The 24522-nt window shown below is 49.4% G+C and overlaps 1 non-coding gene across 1 annotated transcript; it reads right to left on the bottom strand.

The window, feature by feature from the left end:
• Positions 1-20051: 20051 nt before the first annotated feature.
• On the bottom strand, positions 20052-20125 carry Trnat-agu (transfer RNA threonine (anticodon AGU)). The gene has a single exon. It is a non-coding gene; the product is annotated as a tRNA-Thr (tRNA).
• Between the last annotated feature and the right edge of the window lie 4397 nt (positions 20126-24522).

Below are 24522 nucleotides of genomic sequence, written 5' to 3'. Positions count from 1 at the left end.
CAAAGAAAGTGAATCACGCGGCGCAACCACCGCAGCTGAACCCGGTACTGCATACGCGATAGCCGGACCCTCATGCTCAGCGCCCCTGCACCGCTACGGTGTGCGCATGTACTAAAGGCGAACACGATCTGGCCACGTTCTCTGCCGCGGCGGCCAACAAGTGTCAGTGAGTGAATGAGTGAAGACTTTATTAAAATCGCCTGCAGGCACCCTCCATTACCGAAGCACCGTGACGCGGCCCTACCTCTTCACGGCTAGGTTTTTCACTAGGCCGCTCCCTCGCTACTCGTGTTGAGGTACTCCGGCCTGCCCGCGCTGGGCGGCCGGGCCCTCTCGGCTTTCGCTCGGGCGCTGCTGTTCAAGTGCAACCAGGATGTGCTGGACGGCCTGTAATTGTACATCCTTGTCATTGCTCCGCGCCGCGGTCAGGTACCACAGCGGGACTTTGTCTTCATTGACGCTTCTGTAGGTCTTGCCGAGCAGTCCCACAGGATGTGAGCCATCGTAGCCCGCGCACTGTGGCGCACATTGCACGTATCATCCTCGTTTTTGTTCGGGGTACACATCTGTCATGATGACCGGGGTCAGTTAGGAACCCGTCGGCTATTGTCTTAGTAACACCTCTTGCTCCCTGGCCAGGCCGGGGTGCGGCGCTGCCATTTCCCTTCTTCTCATCCTATATTATGTTGTGATTTCGTTATATGTCTCCATCCTGTCTTTGGTTTCCACCCAAAGTTCTGCAGACGGGTTCGCTCCGGCCGCGCGGCCCGTTACACCTGTGCGGTAGAGTTCACCGCCTCATTGTGGTTTAGATATTGTTCTCACACCTCATTCTCGCGTGTGCAGGGAACCACTTCACAGTCAAGTGCCTGTTCGCGAAGTCCAGCGAGGCGAGCAGCCACACTGCTCCACTACACACTCTTCCTCTGGCCAAGTTCCGCACGGCCCCCTTAGAGTCGCAAAGAATGGTCCTGGTGTTGGGGTCCGCGATGGCTAAAGCTATAGCCACCTCTTCGGCACGTGTCGCCTCACGTGCCCGTACACTTGCCGTGGTGACTGTTGAGCCGGTCTTGGCGTCGATGACCACCGCTGCGTACGTCTTCTTGCCTCGATACGCTGCCGCGTCCACGTACCTCGCGCCCGGCAAGTCGGCGTGCAGCTCGACAATGCCCTTGGCTCGAGCCTTCCGCGATTCTCCGTTGTGTTCGGGGTCCATGTTCTTTGGAACGGGGTAGACCCACATTCACCTCCTGATGCTTTGGGGTACCTCTTCTTTTCCGCATAGCTCTTCCTCGCTCGTACCGGGGTCTAGAACCAGTCTGGCGAGGATGGCCCTGCCCGTCTTGGTTTCCTTGAGCCTCTCGATTTGGGCGGCTCGCTGTGCTTCTCCGATCTCCTCGAGCGTGTTGTGCACGCTGAGGGCCAGTAACTTCTCGGTGACCGTGCAGTCGAGAAGTCCGAGCGCGGCCTTGTGGGCTTTCCGTAACACCGCGTTGATCTTGCTTTGTTCGTCTACCCGCCAGTTAGGGAAGGCAGCGACCTAGGTCACGTGGCTCATGGCGAACGATTGAACTAGCCGTAGCAGGCTGTCCTCTCACATGCCAGCCTTTCTTTTGGCGACACTCTTTATGAGGCGTGCTGCCAGCAGTGATCTTAGCAAAAAAGCGATTGATGGTTTCGCCGTTCATGCAACGTTTTCCGATTAACATTCTCAGCACTCGGGTCTTCCCGACCTCCAGGATCACCTGTCCATTGCTGGTTCGGGTGAAGATTTTTCTTTTGCCGCCGCTTTCTCTTCCGCCGTCTTCCTTCTTGCGCCCTTCGGTGGCAACACCAAGAGTTCTGACTTGCTCGGGGAGCACACCAGTCCTGATCAGTCAAGTTGGCTCTCGATGGCTTCCACTGCTTTCTGTAGTGTCGAATCTATGTGCCCGTTGCTCCCACCCGGGACCCACAACGTGATGTCATCAGCATAGATGTTGTGGCGCACATCCGCGAGTGGGTTCAGGCGCCGGACGACCCTGATCATCAGCAGGTTTAAGAGCACCGGTGAGATCACCGAGCCTTTTGGGGTCCCTTTGCTTCCGAGCTTCTCCTCTTCGACCGTGATGTCGCCGACGTGGATTTCTGCCGTGCGTGCTGACAGGAACTCGGGCACGTAGTTGTACGTCCGGACTCCCATGTTCAGCTCACAGATTTTGGCCAAAACCGCCGCGTGCTTGACTTTGTTGAACCCGCTCAGCAGGTCTAGCACAAGGATTGCCTTGTTGTCACGCTTCTTGGTCTTGTCGTCGATGACTTCAGCCTTGATCTGTATCATTGCGTGATGTGGGCTCAACTTGCTCCTGCAGTCGACCATCGACTCCAGGAACAAGTCGTTGTCTCCCAAATACTTTTGCCAGCGTTTGATCAAGACGTGCTTCAGCGCCTTCCCGAAACACGAGGTCAGGGAGATAGGGCGGAGGTTCTCAATTCTCGGCGTCTTCCCCGGTTTTAGGATGACGATGGTTTTCGCTGTCCTCCACATTTTGAGTAACTTGCCCTCCCTCCAGCATTTGTTGAAGACGGCTGTGAGGCTCGCAATCACCGCCTCGTTGAGGTTCTTGAGGGCTTTGTTGGTGATCTTCTCCGGGCCGGCAGCGGATCGGCAGTTGAGCTTACGCAACGCTGCCCGCAGCTCCCAGATCTCTATGTCCCTGTCTAATTGTACGTTTGCCGCTCCCCGATAGTCTGGGTGGCACTCCTTGCTGCTTGCTGGCAGGTACTTGTTAATTTGGTTGCGTACTTCTTGTTCTCCTAGCTCGCGCAGCGCCTTGTTTAGGATCTTGGCAAAGCTGTCCCTCTGGTGTGATTTCGTTTTCTTTTCGTCGAGCAAGTGCCGGAGCCTGGTCCATGTTCTTCCGCTGTGCAATTGGCCGACAGCTGCATTGCACGTCTTGTACCAGTGTCACCGGCAAAACGTGCGGCAGTGCATTCCGATACTGTGACTAAGCTCGGCCACTCTTTTTCGCAGTCTGCGGTACAAGCCGCTCTTTATTGTTTTCTAACTTTCATTTCCAGGTGTAAAGAACAAAATTAATCTTACTCTCTTGTCCTGGACTGAGGACCCGGCCCACTAATCATTTCGTTTTTATGGTTAAAAAAGGTTTCTCTTCCACCTCCTCTTGTGTGCAGCTTTCCTGTAACGTATATCTGAATATTGAGAGAATATGGGTGTTGGAAATGTAACGAAATAACCCTCCAGCTCTGAAAAACATATAGCTACTGTATTTTTACCGTAGACGTGGCTCGTTTTCTCAATAAACCTCCATACTAGTTTGAAGCCTGTAGAAAACCAACAGGCGCCTATACACAAAGTGGGTTATTTAGAAATCGGCCTACAGTTTTTGTGACCCATAGTGCAGGTCGGCACACTTTCATGCTACGAGAACGTAAAGTGGCGTGATACAATACTTTCGAGCGTTCGTCAAGGTTGCAAAGGCTCATTTAAATTACATGCGAGTACCGGGAATCGAAATGCCTTCTTCCAAAGCCGACAGCCGCGAAGGACTGGAATTTATTTTGGTCTTGTATTTTCGCTGTTGGCCTCTCATAGCAGCTGTCTGCTCCCTTTGTTAGAAATATTGCTTACAACAGAATCCGACGCCTAGCTACGACTCTTCACGCTGCGCACGTACAGTACCGGCTTCGCAGAGAATGGGGCGACGCCGGCAATGTTTTTTCCCTGGCAGTATCGAAAGCCTTAAGCTAGTGTAGGCGATTTTAATCTAGCGCAGAGAAACAGCAGGGAGAGCGAGCCCGAGTTAAGCAGACGACAAATGCGAGAATCCCTAAGGTGACGTCACGGAGGCGCGCTTCGCAGCGCCGCCCGTGGTCGCGCTCACCGCCAATAGGGCCCCAGAATCCGGGTGGCGCTAGCGGCCTGTGCGGCGTTCAGAAATCGCCGGCGGCGGCGTGCTGCTGTTGCAACCTCCAGCGGCGGCGTGTGAACGGCGCGAGGGTCACCAGAATTGGCAGCGCCGCGGCGCAGTATAACGGGATGGGGGGGGGGGAAGGGTGGAAGAAAATTTGGAATTGTGGGGGATATGCAAAAACCGTTGGTGATCCGGACATTTCTTTGTAGGATATTTCGGTGCAGCACGTCTCGCTGCGGACATTTTGGTGCACGGGATCTCCCAGGCATAAAGTTATTAACATTTTAGCTTTATACTTTGCTATTTGTAATAGGTAATACTTTCATACTATAAATATACTTTTGCGTTCGAGAGTTGTGTTTGGGCCACACTGCGGCGAATAGAACGCTAAACCGAGGCGGACCATCAGCGCGTAAAACACAATATCGAAAATAAATGTTAAAAATTAACGTTGTTAATTTACTTTTTCAAATACTTTTTCAAATATTTCAAATCAAATATTTTTTGCTCTGCACTTCCCTGAAATTTTGAGGACACCTAACAGAACTTAGTCGTATTTAAGGCATTATCATGCAAATGTCAAGCAATCTCTACCCTTGCACCCGCCTGGCAGAAGATCATCCTTACATCAGAACGGTTTTGTTTTGCTGAGTCTTTGACACTTAAGACCACCATACAACTTGCTGCCCACAGAGCAGTGGTCTCCAGCCGAATCACTCTTAGGTGTCACAGGAGTGAGAGTAAGAACCTAAAAATAGTGTTAGAAAAAAGCCCTATACAATAGCTTTCTTTTTTTGGAACGTGTTAGCATGTCGAATAATCTCATTGTGATTGTAAGATGTGACTTTCTTGTAGAGGGTCGAAATCAGAAATATAGAGACGAGCTAGTAAGCTATCGTTGCACGGCAGCTTCTGCGACACTTAAGTTAAGCTGCCTGCAATCAGTGGCGGTGCCGGGGGGAGGGCGGAGGAGGCGGGCGAAGAGGGCGATCGCCCCTTTTCACGCCTCCAAGGAGGTCCTCAGCTTTTTATTTTTCTTTTGCTTTTACAGAATCAGAAATGCCGGCTCCCTCCAGGCGTTGTTACGCCTAAGGGCGGCCAAAAACCACTGTGCCGGTAAGTGATTATGCGCAGATTGGTTACTGGCATACGCGCACACGCCGGCATGGTTATCACCGCCTCCGAAAAACTGGTGCAAGGTAGGAGCGGTTCTTAATTGCCCAGCACCTCCCCCAGAAAAAATTCGCCCCTCCAAAACCAATCTCTAGGACTACTACTGCCTCCAATTCACGTGCCAACAAAATTGTATGCAAGATGTTTACAGTTTTATTGCCTGGTTGAAGGAGACTGGTATGCAAAATTTTGAGGAAAGCTGGAATTACCGATGTTTTTATTTGCATTAGGGTTTTTTGAGGAAATGTGCCATTTCATTATTTATTATATAAATTTTTTAACTGATACAAGAAATTATTTGTAGAAGTAGTTACATGTATTTCGTGTTCAATTGTATTCAAGATGCCCTTATGGCCCCCCTTGCAATAATAATAGGCGTGGTACCTGAGCAGATTGAACGAAGAATAATAACACTACATAATTATGCCCTGCGAGTACAAGAAAAAAATACAGCAGAAACATGAGTGTCCAAGCTCATACTAAAAATGTATCGCAAGGAACACAATAACAGTATATTGGGTTTCCGCTGTTTGCCCATTAGAATGTTGAATGGGAGACTCCTAAGGAAATACGTGTAGTGCTAAACAATTTTTGAAAATGGTAGTTATTTTTTACTTTTCAGTGACATGTCTCAACGACCATTTGGATGCCTCTACAACGTTTGTGCTGGGCACCTCGGATATCGGTCGTCTTCTATGGCTGTGGAGCTGGGAATAAATAAAACTAAAAACTGTCTCCTTCATTTGGTATATTCCATTTACCTAGTGCAGGAACGTCGAAATTGCGGAAAATAATTCAGGTACTTGTAAACAATGTGGGGAAAAATACACGAGCACTCCCACTTCATCGCCCCCTGGTCACTTATCTGGTATTTATGCTGCAGTTTAAACAACGAACTGCCAGTTAGGCAACATTCACAACCATTTCAATTTGTACTTCTCAAGCTGAAAATGTATCATAAATTTGTCCGAGGAACATTTGAAAGGTTTTCACATGAGCACAGGAATAAAGATTGAGATGATACACTGCAGGTTCACTTACAACAACAGGTTCTAAAAATTTTTCATATTCTAATAATGGATTTTATATCTGCTCTTGAAGCCTGTAAGTTGGAAGCAATCTAATGCTTGTTCTACATCGCTTACTACAAAGGCCTAGTGACATAGCAATCAAGCATCTTGCAATGACACCCCGCACGGGGCACCTTGAGCAATCTTGGTGACGGTACTGGCTTTACCGCGTACCCCGAGCCCCCAAACATAAGCTGGATCCAAGCGTGGCGATGTGTTTATAGGTGGAGGGTTAGAAACCCCGAACGGTGGCCGTCGGAGCCCAGGTCAAGCTCCGGCGGATGGGCTCCCTGTCTGTTCACCAGGCAGGGAGCTCCGGGACCTCTTTGACTACCAGGGTAAGGTCAAAGAAGAAAGTACCCCCGTCTCCCTGCTTTCCAATGTATCATATTGCATTTTCCAACCCCCCCCAAAAGTGATCGGCCCCCGAAAAGGGGCCGCACCGAGGTTTCATTCCCACCTCTGTCAACAACTGTCCTTTCAACAAACATTAATAACTATTCTCGTTTTCTTGTGATCGAGTCAGCTGACCCAACGAGACCCGTCGCTTCACTGTCGGTATTCCTTGTCTCGAAATTTCTACAAAGCACATTAGGTGAAATGTATAAAGCCAAAAAGCTCAGGACAGGAGAAATCCTTGTCGAACTCAACAATGAAAAACAGTCCCGCACACTTCTTGCCCAAACTCGCATCCATGATCTGGATATCAAGATCACGCCCCACCGGAGCCTGAACAGCTCCCAAGGTGTGATTTCAGAGTCGGATCTCCTTACAGAAACAGATTTCGACCTTCTTGAAGGGTGAAAGGACCAGGGCGTCACAGCTGTGCGCCGCATCACGATGCGCAGGGACGATAAGATAATCCCCACCAAACACATTATCCTGACCTTCGACCGTTCGACACTTCCGCAATATATAAATGCAGGCTACATCCGATGCTCTATTCGCCCGTACATACCGAAATCGCGCCGCTGCTTTAAGTGCCAGCGGTTCGGGCACAGCACAACCTCTTGCCGCGGCAAAACAACCTGTGCGAAATGTGCAGCGCAGGACCACCCCACTGACAATTGCAATTCTGACAGCCTCACATGTGCAAACTGCAGGGGCCCTCATGCGGCCTACTCCAGGAAGTGTGAGAAATTCCAAGTGGAAAAGAAAATAATCCATATAAAAGTGACAGAAAACATCACCTTCCCCGAGGCGCGAAAGAAGTTCGCCTCTTTTCCGCTGGGGACGTACGCCGCCGCAGCTCGCCGGGGGGTGGAGCGGCGTCTGGTTTCGTCGGGGACCCAGTACCGCGAGTCGGACTTGGTCCCACCCCCGCCCCCCCCCTGGGTTGCCTCAAGCAGCCCAGCCCGCTTCCGCACCGCTCGCTGAGCCAGCAGCGGTTGTGGTCGCAACCTCTTCCATCGGGACCGGTGCCGCTCCCGTTCCTGCCTCCACATCGTCCAGTGCGTTGGAGGGTGCCATGGACACCACGGGCCCCGGACGGGCCCTCACCGCCACCGCACCGCCCGTGCCACTTCTTGTGCCCCCGACACCAGCGGCGGTGGCGGGTCAAACGAAGGGCCCCCGAAGGGGGGCCAAGTCCGGGGGGACCGGTTCTGCGGGCACACCCAGGACATCGGACGTCGTGCCGTTCTTGCCTGCAACGCAGCGCAAGGAGCGGCCTCCGTCGTCCAAGCCTACAGATAGGCCACCCAAAAAGCCCAATCCAAGAGTCACAGCCCTGAAAGACGACACATAAACACACTCCAGTAGCTCTCACACTAAATAATGGGAAGAGAAAATATTGTTCAATGGAACTGCAGAGGCCTTATGAATAATCTTGACGACGTGTATGAGATTCTGCATACCAATCAGCCAAGTGTAATGTGTGTTCAGGAAACACATTTGAATTCTAAACACACAAATTTCTTGAATAGTTACCTGGTATACGGGAAAGACAGGGATGGCTGCACACACTCTTCTGGCGGTGTGGCCATAATCGTCCGGAAATCTTTAGCATGCCACGCTGTCACTTTAAACACTACCCTTGAGTCTGTAACAATACGCTTTATAATATTTAATAGGTTGATAACGGTATGCTCCATATACATTCCTCCTGATGTTACACTTTTGAGCTCTGACTTCGAGGCGCTCGTTGACCATCTGCCCGAACCGTACATTCTAACAGGCGACCTTAATGCTCACAATTCTCTTTGGGGCTCTTCTCGTACGGATGCCCGGGGTCGCCTGATAGAGAGGTTTCTTACATCCTCCGGAGCATGCCTTTTCAACAATAAGCAGCCTACATACCATAACATAGGTCACAACACATACTCATGTCTTGACTTGGCTATTGGCTCCGTAGTTCTCTTTCCTCTTCTCGAGTGGGGTGTGGGAACTGACCCATATGGCAGTGACCACTTCCCCACCTCACTTACATATATAGGAAAAGGGCCAAGCAGTTAATCTTCCCATAATAGGTTCAATGAAGCACGAGCTAACTGGAATACATTTACAGAGACATCCAAACTACACCACACATCCATAGGACACCTACACGTTGAAGAAGCTACCCAACTCCTCACGGCGCACATCCTCGACGCCGCCGAAAAGTCGATTCCCCACGCCTCTGGTGCCCCGCGCAACCAGCGGAGGCCGTGGTTGAATGAGGACTGTAGGCGGGCGCGAGAGGCCCAGAACAAGGCGTGGGGTATCCTGCGTCGTTACCCCACGTCGAGTAACCAACTCTTGTTCAAACGGGCCAAGGCGTTTGGAAAACGTGTGCGCCGTGAGGCAAAACGCGATAGTTGGCGTACATTCATAACATCAATTAACTCCTACACAGACACACGGAAAGTATGGACCCGAATACGCAAACTCAAGGGACATCAAACACACAGCCTCCCTCTGGTCAGTACAACAGGGGTCACTCTCGAAGACCAGGCTGACACACTCGCACAACACTTCCAACACGTTTCCAGTTCAGCACACTACACAAACACTTTCATGAAACACAAACTCGTGGCCGAAAAGAAGCCTTTACATGACAATGACACGTCAGCCACTTCTTATAACTCGGTGTTCACGCTTCATGAGCTGAGGGGTGCTCTGAGCACGTGTAAACCCTCAGCTCCAGGCCCAGACAACATTACATATACAATGATACAGAACTTACACACAGACACTCTTGTAACACTTCTTCACCTTTTCAACAAGATGTGGCTTTTGGGGCACATTCCAAAGTCTTGGAGGGATGCCATCGTAGTAGCATTCTTGAAAGAAGGGAAGGACCCTTCTTCTCCCTCTAGCTATCGACCCATTGCCCTGACCAGCTGCCTGTGCAAGCTTCTCGAGAAGATGATAAACCGGAGGCTCGTGTAATTTTTGGAGTATAACGGCCTTCTCGAGAGCTGCCAGGCAGGCTTCAGGGCAGGGAGATCCACAAATGATCAACTTGTGGCACTAGAGTCATATATTAAGGATGCCTTCATTCACAAACAGTTCTGTTTAACTGTGTTTTTCCACCTGGAAAAGGCCTATGACACCGCTTGGCGTTATGGGATCCTTACTGACCTGAAGTCATTCGGTGTTTCTGGTAATATGTTTAACATCCTTGCTAGCTATTCGTCGGAGAGAACCTTTCGCGTCAGAGTTGGTTCTGCACTTTCAAAGGTACACGTGCAAGAAAATGGCGTGCCGCAAGGCGGAGGTCTAAGCTGCACTCTCTTCACAGTAAAAATGAACTCCCTTGGGAAGGCACTGCCGCATACAATTTCTTACTCCATGTATGTAGATGACGTGCAGATATCTTTTAAATCATGTAATATGTCCATCTGCGAACGTCAAGTCCAGCTCGGCATCAAGAAGCTTGCCGGCTGGGCAGACAAGAATGGTTTTAAATTGAATCCTGTAAAAAGCTCCTGTGTTGTGTTCTCTAGGAAGCGCGGGGTCCATATAGACCCAGACATTACTCTTAACAACGTGTCGATTCCTGTGAACAAGGAACACAAGTTTTTAGGCATTTTATTCGACGAAAAGCTTACATTCATCCCGCATATCAGACAGCTCAAATGCAAATGCTTAAAAACAATGAATATTCTTCAGGTCCTCTCACATCAACCTTATGGGGCCGACAAACAACTCCTGCTGCGCCTTTACACGGCCTTGGTGGGGTCTCGGCTCGACTATGGCAGTGTCGTGTATGGGTCTGCTACAAAAACAGCACTGAAAATGCTCGACCCAGTGCTGCATCTTGGCCTTCGCGTTTCATGTGGCGCATTCCGCACTAGCCCTGTTGAAAGTCTTTACGTCGATTGCGACAAATGGTGCCTAGGGCATCAGCGGGAGTATATTGACCTGTTGTATGCATCCAAGATCGTGTCTCTGACCAACCATCCCTTTAATCCCACCATGAATGATACATCAAATTTACAACTCTTTTTAAACAGGCCATCTATTCCCTTACCGTTCTCTCTCAGAGTTAGGGAGGAGGCTTCTGCACTCAATGTCCCCCTTTCTGACACGCACAAGACCCCCATTCATAATTTCATCGCACCATGGCATCTTCGTTCTGTATCATGCGACCTGTCATTCACTCTTGTAGAAAAAAATAGGGTACCCAGGAATGCAATTCTGCAGCACTTCCTGTTCCTGCAGGACAAGTAGAGGTGTGCAGAATTCTATAGCGACGCGTCGAAAACTGGTTCTACAGTATCTTATGCAGCGCATGGACCAAATTTTAGTGTAAGCAAAACAATGAATTTTCATAACAGTATTTACACGGCAGAAGCATATGGCATTTTACTCGTTTCAAACCACATCATCAAACATAAAATTCCCAAGTCCATTGTGTACACAGACTCTCAAAGCGTTGTACGGGCACTGCCATTAGGAAGGTCATCTAAAAACTATGTTACAAGTGCTCTTTTCAAGGTACTAATGTCTGCATATGCCTCAAATCTTGAAATAACTATATGCTGGGTACCAGGGCATTGTGGAATCCCGGGTAATGAGGCCGCCGACCAAATGGCTGGTGATGCTGCTCTCATGACTACGGTTGACATTACAACAGTACCTTACACCGACCTAACGACACACATCAGACGACAGCTTCGTAACACATGGCAATTACACTGGAGTCAACAAACAGACAACAAACTACACGTAATAAAACCACAACTTGGACGCTACATAACTGACTCACACAACAGATACACTGAAGTCGCCCTGGCTAGGCTGCGGATAGGCCACACACATGTGACGCACTCCCACCTGCTCACTGGAACTTCGGGACCCACGTGTAGCAGGTGTGAAAAGGGCCTATTCGTAGTCCACATACTAATAACATGCAATGCACTTGACACAACACGACACAAACATTTCCCTGAAATATACAGATGACACATCCCTTTGCACCCATCATATTTTTTACCGACGAACCCATGTTTTCTAGTCAGCGTGTTTTTAATTTTTTAGCTGAGGTGAATTTTCTGAAGCTCTTGTCATATGACGTGTAATTATCCTGGCCCTATACACCAGCCATCTCCATTGTCTTTTGTTTAGCATCACTTTTACTTTTAGTCACATGTTTTAGTATGTATGGTTTCATCACAATTCAGTAACTTCTTTATTGGCGCTCTTTGCCCATAGTCGGCTTTGCGCCAATAAAACCCAACTTTCATCATCATCCTCTTGCAATAACAAAAATTTGTTTAGACTTAGAGCCACTTCATAAGCTACGTTATCATCTACCGCCAATAAATGTGCCTGTTGGAATGACCAGATCTGGAAACTGACATGAAAGGGCAATATCTCATCCTACGTTTTCTTTTAAGTTTAAAAGTGGCACACTACAAAAGTAAACGTGCTATTGCGATTACTGTTCTCCCCGGCCGGCACACGCGCGCGCTTTTAGGAAATCCAGCAGCTCTGCACGGAATTTTTATTTGATTTTCTCATTCTTCTTGAAAGAAGCAAGATGTTGGAACGTAGAGGTAATTCAGTGTGGCAGAAATAATGAAGAAGACGTCCTCCAAGTCTGATGATTAGTTGGTGCAGCGTAGCAGTAATATTAGGCCTGGCCACACAGAGGAGAAAGAAATGTTTAATTTTATAAGAATAAAAGAACGAGCGCAGGACAAACTCGGTGTGATACCATGCACACGGTCAGGAATCACGCTCCGCATTTATAAAAAAGTATCGTCAAGGAAGACACCAGTCAAAACTGAAATAATTACAAAGGAAGCGTCAGTTCCAGCCGTTTCTTGCGTCGTCTGCTGCTAGACGCCGGCACTCCGCTTCTTACAGGGAATTCCCTAGGAGGCGACGCGCGAGGCCACAACAAGCCTGCTTGCTGCAACAACAAATTCTCTAAATGTCCCCAACTTTTGTCTCAACTGACAGTGGTTTCAGGAGCCAATCAAAATCTGGATTATTGTCCTCCTTTTTGCCGCATGCCGAAGGAGGGGTGTCGTGGAATAAAGGAGGGGTAACGTTCGCAGCGCCTCCAATCGGTTCGATCCCTTTTTGCCTCACATTTGGAGGCTCATTTGCCCTACGCTACTTCCTCCCATGACTTCCGGCAGCTTTCCCGCCTTTCTTCCATTCCCCATACGATGTTGGATACGCGTCCACAGTTGTTTGAGCCAACATGTAAGAAATGCCGCTTGTTTGAGCGGTCAGTGTGTTCTCTCCTTTATTCGCATTCCCTATCGCTTCGGCGCAACTAACGTGTAACAGAAGGAAGCACCAGCCATGGCGCCTGGCGGCGCGCATACGGTCTTCGGGTTCGACTGTGCCCTGGATAGGCGTCGCACGGTGTTCGTGAACGCCATCTCGTCCAACCGCGTGTGCAGTGCCAGCGGCCTCGTCCCTTCAAAAATTGCCATGTGTCCGTGTCGGCACGTGCATTGCCCGTCGTGCTACGATCGCTGTATGGCCAACACCACAGGAAAGTGCTGCCTGGACGGTGAAGACATCTTGAGCGACGATGTAATCTGGTCCATGTTCTCCAAACATAGCATCCTTGCCCGCAAGGTTGCAAGCTCCACGCTCATGTCTTTGGGTTCAACTTGTTCAGCGCTTACCTGAGGGCACTCCCCTAAGCACGTATTTCTGCGAATTGTTGCTGCCAGGTCTCGATGCCGTTTATTGAAGGAACCACAAAGAGCCCAGCCGCTGGCTGCGGCTAAAACATGGCGTCGGGTCAGCTGCACGCACTAGAGCGCCGGGACTTCGTCATCGTCTTCTCCCATTCGTGGGCACTTGCACCCTAGCCCGGTACATAGCGTACCGATACGTAGCAGTCACAGTTCGCCTTTTCTTGTTTGGCTTGTTTTGTGGCTTGCTTCGGTTTGTTCCACAGTTACACCCTCTCTGTCGCTGGGGGGCTGGTAGCACATTCTCGCTGAAGACCATTTTTTTGGCGGTGGATAGCGTAACCTCATGGGGTTATTGTAATCAAGTCTCAAGTTACGTCCACACACTGGAGCCCACATGACGTCCACTAAGCAACTCTCAGTGAAGTATCGACTTTTACCGAACGGGCCATACCACTTCCACTCACTGACTAGCCGTAGTTACGGCTCATTATTGATAACAATGAGTAATCACAGATGATCAGACGCACAGTCGCCAGCAAATGTTTGCGGTATGTGCAGCGCGGGGCCGAGCTGCGCGAAACTGCATTGGTGCGCGATCTGCAGCCAGCGGGCGCCGGGGCGAGGCTCAAGGAACTGGCATGCTAAGCGCTTTGCGTATGCCTGTTTTTACAGGGCCTATCTGATCCCTCTAGTGGCCGCGACATGCCTTCGATTTTTGTGCAGGCGCTGTGGCGCCGCGTGACCATCGTCATCGTTCTGTTATCACTGGTGCAACATAACACGTCGCCCACAGCCTCCGTTTGCGCGGAGCGCAACATAGAACAAATCTGATCGTCCCCGAGGCACTTCTGGTTGAGTACGAATTATATTTTAATTTTTAACCTAAGCACAGACAAACTGTCTGCCTGTAACTACCGCAATTGATGTTGGTGCTTATCCGGAATTAGGCCGCCCAGCGCTCCGGAGGAACAAAGAAGTCATATCGCCGGACTTACGGGCAGCTTTAAGTTGTCAGTGACGCAACTGCAAGTGGCAAGTTGCCAGTGCAAGTGGCATGTGCAAATGGCAAGTGGTGGGAGCAAGTGGCAATAAATCACACTGGGATGAGTGCGAAGCACTTTTACGGGCCTCCGCTATAACAAAAAAATCTCAGAACTGTTGAGCGCAGAGCAAATACTCCAATTCGTGTGAAAAGTTTTCTGTGTGAGGAATTGGCGGTGCACCAGTCGTAACAAGCTTGAATTTTTTCTTTCTACTGAAAAGATGTTGTCTATGTGTTTTCTTTATTATTTATGCCCTATTGGTGTACAAACAAAAAAATTGAGGTTTTTATGCATGTTATTAGTGATCTGCAGGCACGACAACTAATTAGGTCAATAGGCAATTAAAATTTTAAAGTCCAGTAGAAAAAATATTTTTGCTCGTTTTCCTAAATTTTGGATATAACTTTACCCACATACAAAAACTTGAAGCTGGTAGTGCTGGTAGTGCGATGGACAGCCATGTAAACTAACTATGACTTCAGTCCTTGGAGTCACCCTGACGTCAATTCGGTCTTCACTGCATGCCTACCTCTTTCATGTGTTCAGCTATAGCAAAAAACGAACAATAGTTGTATCAATCGGAAGGGGCAGCATTAAAGGACTATTTCCCAGAAAACTATCTCTTTTCGTTTTTGTTCACAAAGTGCTAGAAGACTTTTTGTTAATGTCCTAAATATAGGACACCAGGGCCGAAAGGCTCAAGTCAAGAGAAAAGGGAAAAAATTTAGAGCCCTTCCGTCTGTGCTGAAGGATGACATGTCGAGCTGGCCGGAATCCAAGACGGCCACGAAAGGTGCAGGTTGTGGGTAAGAGGGCCGCTTACTTCCTAGTTATTCAGGTGAAAGGAATTAATACGGACTAATGTTTTATTCTGTAGTGCAAACACGGGGCTGAAAGTGGCTCGCAAAACGTTGTAGTCGTCTGCGCGGCTAATTACCGTACAATTTGTTCTGGGGTAGTTCCTACAACACGAGGGTTACAGCTGTTTTCTGTAACCATACCTCCTCCTCTGAATGTAATGTATTGACAGCAGACGGGAATTCCCTATCGTTTACAGGTTCCCTGTGAACTAACTGTGGCAAGTAAATGTGATTCGGCGTAATGATAACGCCATCTTCACGGCCAATTTCAGTAGGATGTTTTTTTGCATGATACCTACATTAGACAAAAAAGGTTTGCTTTGCCGCAATATTCACCAGAAAGATTACTTGGCCACAATATTAAATTTGGCGAAGCGACTTTGCTCTGCGATCCCCGTCAGCAGATGCAGTTTCTGACAGGTAGCCCAAATAACTACTGTAAAATAAATTTAGTCTTCAACCAATGCATCACTTGGAAGATAAAATTTATTCAAGGTTGCGTACCGCGCAAATGGCGGGCCCGGATGACGTGTTTTGTTGCACCAGTGATAGCAGAACGACGGAGATGGTCACGCGGCGCCACAGCAGCTACCGCGAATATCGAAGGCATGTCGCGGGCACACGAAGGGTCAGACATGCCCCAGTAACTAACAAAGAACAGGCATGCGCAAAGCGTGCCTAGCAAGCCAGTTCCTTGTGCCTCCACCGGGTTTCCGCAGGCTGCAGATGGCGCAGCAATGCAGTTTTGCGCCGCTCGGCCACGCGCTGCACCATGTAGTGCTTTGTCCGCACTGCAAGCAGAGCATCAGCCACAAGGAGATCATCAACCATATTCAGCTGGAATTGTCCTCCTAGACTGCCATGACCGCACGACTCAACGAGAATGACACGGTAGTAGTCGCACTAGTCTTAGATGCACTCGGCAACCTTGACACCAAGGTGTCATGCCTCCAAGCTACATTCCAAGAGGATCTTCGACAGATTCCTGAGAGCATTAAAAGGTCTTTTGAAGGCGTAATCCAACACCCGCAAGTCCTGGAGCTGATTCATGGATTAGACAATAAGCTTAGAGAGAACAGGCAACTCAGCTGATTAGCCAATGCTGTAGTTACTGAGGCTCAAGCTGTGGTTCAAAGAAACATCCGCGCCGTGGCGGTCCCCTTAAAGCAAGCCAAAAGGCTTGTTGCCGAGCTTTACCTAATCTTATTTTTAACACAAAACACGGAGGCTTTGGCATTGCGTTACAAGATCAGGAGGGACTTATGTGCTCTGTACACTGTGACTGCTTCTGAGAGAAAGAAATTTGCGATAAACTGAAAGCGCTTGAGGGAATGATGCAACAGATCATCAGCATGAAACCTGCAAGTGGAGATACCTGGCGACGGTTTCGCCCAGAGGTAATCAGCAAACTAAGCCTTGAACAAAATGCTTTAGGCAATTAGCTTAACTCTCCCCACACTCTACAATTGAAGAATAAACAGTGGTCTATGGTTATAAAACAGGCACTGTTGTTTTTCATCCTTGCAGTCCGGACTACTTTTACGGATATTTCATCCTTCCTGGAGCCAAGTTGATGATAGAAAGTGCTGGCTTCCTCACACAAAGTTATGCATTCAAATATGCAAAGGCAAGTATGACTGACATGGCCAATAAAAAAAAGCTGTTCTTGTGGTTTGTTCATCCTACTCACAAGCTGATAATGGAGAGCGTTTATACAGACACAGCACTGCAGTATCTCAAAGACTACCAAAGACCCTCTCAGACAGAGAATGGGGAACTGAGGATCAAGAAAGGTGTGCAAATAAAATTTTTGGAGGATGCAGTTCTTGTAAAAGATGACAAACTCACGGTGAGGTTTTAAGTCTTGGCATAAGTTAAATAGGAAGGCAAAGAGTACTGTTGGGTTAATTTATGCCTACAAGGTTGCTTCCAAGACAAAAGACCAACAATGTGACCAACAATCTACAATTGAAAAGTTTGTATGCACAGTGCGTCATAATTGAATGCAATGCTGCTTTTGACAAGTAATAGTTGCATCAAAGTAAGCTGCTTGTATCTTAAGAAATCGTCCAGGGTCATCATTCTCGGTCGTATATGCTCCTTGGTTTCATTGAGCCAATATCATAATGATGTGTTTCAATGCGGCATTAGTGATACGGCAGAAATTTGACGTCGTAGCAGACTTCCTAACATAAATTGTGAACAAGCAGCTGCTGTTGAGAAAATTGTTTCTGCTACACACTGAAGGTTCATTGTGTAAAATGAATGCTTGAACACCAAAATCAGAGATGCTGTCTAGTAAAGTGTATTGCAAGTGCTGGAAATTTTTTTTGTGCAATGTTGCGAACGCTTGCAATACCACGCACTTTTAGGAAGTGTTAGTATGAAGGCCTGACTTTCAGAATCGCAAGTTCATGCTATCGGCAGTAAGACAAACTCACTATCGCCAAAAGCGCCTCACATAAAACAAGGCGGTTTTGGTGCAAGTTGTTGTAGGGCACATTCTAAATTAAATTATTGTTTCACCACTCCTGAAATATTCATTTGTGCTCAATATTGTCAGGAAGCTAAGGATGACGCAGTTATCTTAAAGGAGAAACAAGTTTATTGGCGCGAACTTGTGCTCCCCTAACAACTCAAAAGAATACAGAGGTGGCGAAGCGGCGGTCAGCAAAGTGACTTGCACAGGCGAGTGTCGTCGAATCGAATGCCGCCGCGTCTGCTGTGCAGGCTTTTATCTTTCGGCGTGAGTGTTTCTGGAACCGTTGATTCCCATCCAGAACATTATAGATCCCAAAATATTATTCTGGGCTAGAGACGTTAGGGCGAAACAGTTTACTTATCTGAATGCGATAGCCCGTGCGGCATACAAATGAAGAATGGAAGACGTGCTTCCCTTGGAACGCAGATAACTCAGCCGCGCGTGGCCCGGCTGTAAAAACAAACCGTAAATAAACAAATCTATACATGGTTCGTGGCATTACCCTCCTCTAAGGGTGCACCCGATGCTTTAATAAAATACAGTCCGAACAAACAACAAAAAAAGTCCGTCATCTGACATAGTAAGGTTTCAAGCGTACCACGTGGACGACTTCGGGCCGCTTGCGTCGTCGTGACGTTCCGAAATCACCATCGGGGTTCACCTCGTGCGTAAGTTAGCCGACACGACGTGAAATCTGGTAGGGTCAGAAATACCATCGCAGGAGCTTCTCACTCAGCCCGCGTTGTCGGATGGGAGTCCAAACACAAACATGGTCCCCCGGATGGTACTCAACGTCTCGGCGTCGGTGGTTGTAGCGCCCGGCATCCACCAGCTGCTGGTCCGTTGTACGAACCCGAGCGAGCTGTCGGGCCTCCTCCGCAAGCTGAAGGTATCCTGGGACGTCGGGGTTGAGGTCGTCATCTTCTACATGCGGAAGCCTGGCGTCAAGCATCGTAGTCGGCAATCTTCCGTAGACAAGCTCAAACGGCGTCATTTGCGTAGTTTCCTGGATGGCCGTGTTGTACGCGAAGGTGACATACGGGATCACTGGGTGCCGAGTCTTATGTTCAACGTCGACGTACATGGACAGCATATCCGCGATCGTCTTGTTCAGACGTTCCGCTAGTCCATTCATTTGAGGCTGGTACGCCGTCGTTCTTCGGTGATCTGTATTGCTGTAGCGTAAGATTCCTTGCATAAGTTCCGCAGTGAAGGCCGTTCCGCGGTCCGTGATTACGACTTCAGGGGCCCCATTTCGCAGCACAACTTGGTTAATAAGAAATTTCGCGACGTCTTGTGCAGTCCCCCAAGGAAGAGCGGCCATCTCTGCGTAGCGCGTCATGTAGTCTGTCGCTACGACAACCCACTTGTTCTCGGATCGTGACGTAAGGAACGCGCCTAGAAGGTTCATTCCAATCTGTTGAAAGGGCCTTGACGGGACGGCAATCAGTTGCAGAAAGCCGACGGCTCTTTTCGGCGGCGTTTTTCGTCGCTGGAAGTCACGGAAACTGCCAAAGTACTGGGTGACGTCGGATGTAAGGCACGGCCAGAAGTACTTCGCCTTGATTTTTGCAATAGTGCGAGCTTTTCTGAGTTGTCCGGAAGACGGGTCGTCGTGGCATGCTTCCAAATTTTCGTCACGAAGGTCTGCGGGGATGACAAGAAGATAATGCATTCTCTTTCAGGGGCTGAAATTATCCTTCATGAGGACGGCGTTTTTGAGGCTGAATGCTGGTAAGTTCCGCTTGAACGCCCTAGGCACGGCGACATTGCGTCCTTGGAGGTAGTCGATCATAACGCGCAAGTCGGGGTTCTCACGCTGCTGGGCGGATGGGTCGCCTCCGTAACGATTCCGAAGTACTCACTGTCTTCATTGGAATTTTGCGGGGGTGGGTCGACGGGGGCGCGGGACAGGCAGTCGGCGTCGGACTGTTTCCTGCCGGATTTGTAGATGATCGTAAGGTCGAACTCTTGCAGGCGCAAGCTTCACCACCCAAGACGGCCAGAGGGTTTTCTTGAGCGTTTTCTCTTGCGAAAGGGGTGCTATCTTTTGTCAGGCGCGTGAGTGGCTCCGCAATGTGTGCGAAGTTTGAGAAAGAGCGCCGGTAGTATGATCACAGTCAGAGAAATCTTCGAACGCCCTTTATTCGGCCTTGGGAAGTTCGCTATGGCTGATGTTTTCGCCTGGTCAGGCAGGACTCCTGCGGCATTGACGATGTCTCCCAAAAATTTGAGTTCCTCGTAAGCGAAGCGGCACTTTTCAGGCTTCAGCATTAGCCCGACGTACGGATGGCCTCGAGTACAGACTGCAACCTTGCAAGGTGTGTTAAGGAAAGTTTGACATCCACCTAAATGCAGCCATACGGCTACAAAGAAATGCTATACAGCTTTCTCGTAAACTTCGCAGTTGAAGAAATATTCGTCCTGGTCCAGGATTCGAACCCGGGACCACTGCTTAACTGGAGCAGTCGCTCTACCAACTGAGCTAACCAGGAGGCTAGTCGTTAGCAGCGCGAAAGCGAATTGATCAACAACTCGCAGTAAAGGACAGGTGTTAATCGACCAGATTTAGGGGAAATCCCCAAGGTGGAGTAAGTTTCTGTTAAGGAAAGTTTGACATCCAACTAAATGCAGCCATACGGCTACAAAGGAAAGCTATACAGCTTTATCGTAAACTTCGCAGTTGAAGAAAAATTCGTCCTGGTCCAGGATTCGAACCCGGGACCACTGCTTAACCGGAGCAGTCGCTCTACCAACTGAGCTAACCAGGAGGCTAGTCGTTAGTAGCGCGAAAGCGAATTGATCAACAACTCGAAGTGAAGGACAGGGGTTAATCGACCAGATTTAGGGGAAATCCCCAAGGTGGAGTAAGTTTCTGTTAAGGAAAGTTTGACATCTACCTAAATGCAGCCAATTCGCCAAATGCGATCAATTCGCTTTCGCGCTACTAACGACTAGCCTCCTGGTTAGCTCAGTTGGTAGAGCGACTGCTCCGGTTAAGCAGTGGTCCCGGGTTCGAATCCTGGACCAGGACGAATTTTTCTTCAAATGCGAAGTTTACGAGAAAGCTGTATAGCTTTCCTTTGTAGCCGTATGGCTGCATTTAGGTAGATGTCAAACTTTCCTTAACAGAAACTTACTCCACCTTGGGATTTCACCTAAATCTGGTCGATTAACACCAGTCCTTCACTTCGAGTTGTTGATCAATTCGCTTTCGCGCTACTAACGACTAGCCTCCTGGTTAGCTCAGTTGGTAGAGCGACTGCTCCGGTTAAGCAGTGGTCCCGGGTTCGAATCCTGGACCAGGACGAATTTTTCTTCAACTGCGATTTTTACGAGAAAGCTGTATAGCTTTCCTTTGTAGCCGTATGGCTGCATTTAGGTGGATGTCAAACTTTCCTTAACAGAAACTTGCCCCATGTTGGAGATTCCCCCTAAATCTGGTCGATTAACACCTGTCCTTCACTTCGAGTTGTTGATCAATTCGCTTTCGCGCTACTATCGACTAGCCTCCTGGTTAGCTGATTCTGCTTCCGGCCGCTGCGCAGTGCGGACGCAGGATGACGAGCTCCGTTCAAGGGGCGGTTTTGGCGGGCCCATCGGCTCGCGGTACTAGGTCTTCTGTTTTTGACAACTCTGCCAACCAGGAATATCAAGTTATTCTGCCTCATTTGCCATCCGGACCATCTGTTCTCAACACCATTTTTCTGCACGCGGACGTGAAAGCCAGGCCATACAAGGTGGAGGATTTCCGCGACCCGCTGGTGCGTCTGAATTTGCTGCCCGAGGTTGTGGCCTTGGGCGCATATCAGATGAACCACCTGTGGGCCGTGACGTTCAAGGACGCCGAGGCAGCTGCGAAGCTGGTTGCCGCCTCCGAACTTCAAGTGAAGGGGCGGGGGTGCCTGATCTTTGATCCGCGGAGCCAGGACGTGCGCCTAAAGCTTCACTGGGTGCTCCACAACGTCCCCGACGACGAAGTGCGAGGCGCCCTGGCGCTTTACGGGAAGGTCACCGAAGTGACCCGTGACCGCTGGCGTGTGCCGGGCTGCACTTCGCAGCTCTCGACGACACGCCTGGTCACCCTACGACTCAAGTCGGGCGTCACCGTAGACGACATCCCGCACCAGCTACGGATCGCCGGTGAGCAGGCCCTTGTCGTGGTGCCCGGACGGGTACCGCTTTGTTTGCGCTGCCACCGGAGTGGCCACATTCGTCGGGAGTGCCGCGTCCCACGGTGCGGGCGGTGCCGCCGCTACGGCCACAGCGACAGCGAGTGCGTCCGCACTTACGCGAACGTTGCCGGACCAGGGGACGACGACCACAAGTCCGAGTACGTGATGGACGCCGAAGACGCGGAGAGCGCTTCTAAGGGCAAGGAAGAGGAAGGGGACGCGGTGAAGGAGGCAACGCCCCCTGAACCTGCAGGCGCCGTGGCACCGAGCGCCGAACCACCTGCCGTAGGAGAAACGCCCACCGAAGTCCCGGACGTTCAGGGCAACCAAAACGCCACGGACGGTGCGGGCGTGACCGAAGCACCACTCCTGGCGTCGGAGGGAGAGAAAAGCAGGGAAGAAGAAGAAGTTGAGATGACAGGTGCCCTCGCGGGCTCTTCAAAGCGTACAAGGGATTATGTCGAGGGAAAACAGGCCAGCACCGCCGAGCCGAGCGGTGACGAACCCCCGGCGAAGGCTCCGACGCATGCTCGACGGGCGTCGGTGAAGGTGAAACCCAACGTCAACGCGGAGCGGCCCAGGAAGCCACCGGACACATAACGTAACGTCCCTGTTCGGCCCTGCAATGTGAACAATGCCCCCTGATTCTCTCGTGCAGTGCAGCGCAGCGAACAGCCGTCTCCGGGGAGTCTACGGACAAGGGCACGGCAACGCACACGGAATACCCGCCGTCGCTACACTGGAGCCCAGGATTCGTTGAGCTGGCCGTTGTATTGTGCTCTGTGTGCTTTAATTCGATATTATGGCTATTTTAAATAGGCCGCTTCGCATTTCTACTTTAAACGTAAGAGGGCTTGGGGCTAGGCGCAAGCAGTATCAGCTGCGAAGGATTATGGACGAAAAAGAAATAGATATAATGGCCATTCAAGAAACAAAAATAGAAAGCGAAAGCAGCACTGAGAGCATGATAAGGCCCTTTAGTGGCCGCTACAGCGTTTGCGTGAGTCATTCTGTGGGAACTTCGGGGGGGTGTTGTATTTTGGTTAGAAATTCAGTTGGTATTCGTGTACAAACAGTTACGTCGAGCGAAACTGGCAGGATTGTGTGTTGTGATTTCAACTACTGTGGATTAGAATTTCGTGCAGTGTGTATCTATGCACCAAATGTTACACGGGATAGGACGGTTTTTTTTGAAGGGTTATCTGATTATTTAAAGCTGCAAGAAAGAGTAATTTTATTGGGCGACTTCAATTGTGTGTTAGAACGAAGAGACAGAAATGTGTCGCCGCGAACAATTGATCAGAGTGTAAGGGTCTTGACAGAAGTTCTTGAAGACTGCGAACTAGCAGATGTAGCACAGTGTGCGGTTAACAGAAGTGCTTTAAAATTCACGCACTTTCAGGGCACGAGCCATGCGCGGCTGGATCGTGCATACGTATCTTTCGAGCTCGCTGCGGCGTGCAAGAACTACGTGGTCGATAGTGTCTCTTTTAGTGACCACTGCCTGGTTTCATTTTTGTTGGGGGAAAGGAGGGAGGATTGTAAGAAGTTCAGCTGGGAACTTTGGAAATTTAATGTAAAATTATTTCAAGACACCACATTCACGGATAGAGTACAGGAAATTGCAGAAAAACAAACAAACGACGAAATCAGCAGCTGGCGGGAAAGGTGGGAGGTATTCAAACAGGAACGCAAAATGGTAGCGATGGAGAGGGGGACAGTGCTTAAACGGCAAGAGATGGAAGTGGAAAACCAACTCAGAAATAATCTGCAACACATGTTAAAACTCGAAAGCGAAATGCCTGGGGGATACAAAGAAGATATTAGAACTATTAAAAATAAGCTGGAAGCCATCGATATAGAAAGATATCGGGGAGCGACCGTGAGGGCCAGGGCCGAGGTGTTTTCGGCCGGCGAAGCGCCAGCAAAGCGAGCGATAAAAGACGAAGCACGGTACGCGAAAGGGAATGGTATCGAGGAAATATACTGGCGAGGCGCGCTTACCAGTGACAAAGAGAACATAAAAAGTGCGTTTCAAGAACATTACACAGATTTGTTTAGCCCCACAGTTCCAAAAACTGATGAGTTCAATCGAGACTTTCTTCCAGCCATGCCAAGGTTGGGAGACGATGTGAGGGAGGAGTTAGAACGACCGATATCGCTTGGCGAAATTCAGACGGCAATATCGGAGTTAAAAGTAGGTAAGTCGCCAGGACCTGACGGGCTTGGTGCGGATTTTTATAAAAGATTCTCGGATATAGTAACTCCGTTTTTATTTATGGTCTTTCGCGAGGCGTACGAGTTCAAGGTACTTCCGCCGTCGTTTGGTCGCACACACACCGTCCTCATACCCAAATCGGAAGACCGTGTTAAACTTCAGTCGGTTTCTGGGTACCGGCCGATTACATTGGCCAATGTAGATTATAAAATCCTTATGAAGATCTTAGCGCAACGAGTGCAGAGTGTTATAAGAAGTGTAGTAGGGCCGCATCAGACCTGTGGTATAAAGGGGAGGAGTATAGTAACAAATGTTCATGTTGCGCGCAGTGTGCTGGAGTGTTGTGATATGTTTCTAAAGGGTCGCTATGCTTCAGATTGATTTCGAAAAAGCGTTCGACCGAGTGTGCCGTGCGATTCTTTTTTGTATTTTGGAGCATATAAATGTTGGTGATGTGATCATACAGGGAGTGCGTGTGGCTTACTCTCAGTGCTGCACG

Source organism: Haemaphysalis longicornis, unplaced genomic scaffold, assembly GCF_048455015.1.
Source record: "Haemaphysalis longicornis isolate Haplotype H1 unplaced genomic scaffold, Haemaphysalis longicornis Haplotype H1 scaffold_32, whole genome shotgun sequence".
Lineage (NCBI taxonomy): Eukaryota > Metazoa > Arthropoda > Arachnida > Ixodida > Ixodidae > Haemaphysalis > Haemaphysalis longicornis.
Note: the sequence above shows the minus strand (reverse complement) of the source record. Positions and strands in the feature narration are given on the sequence as shown.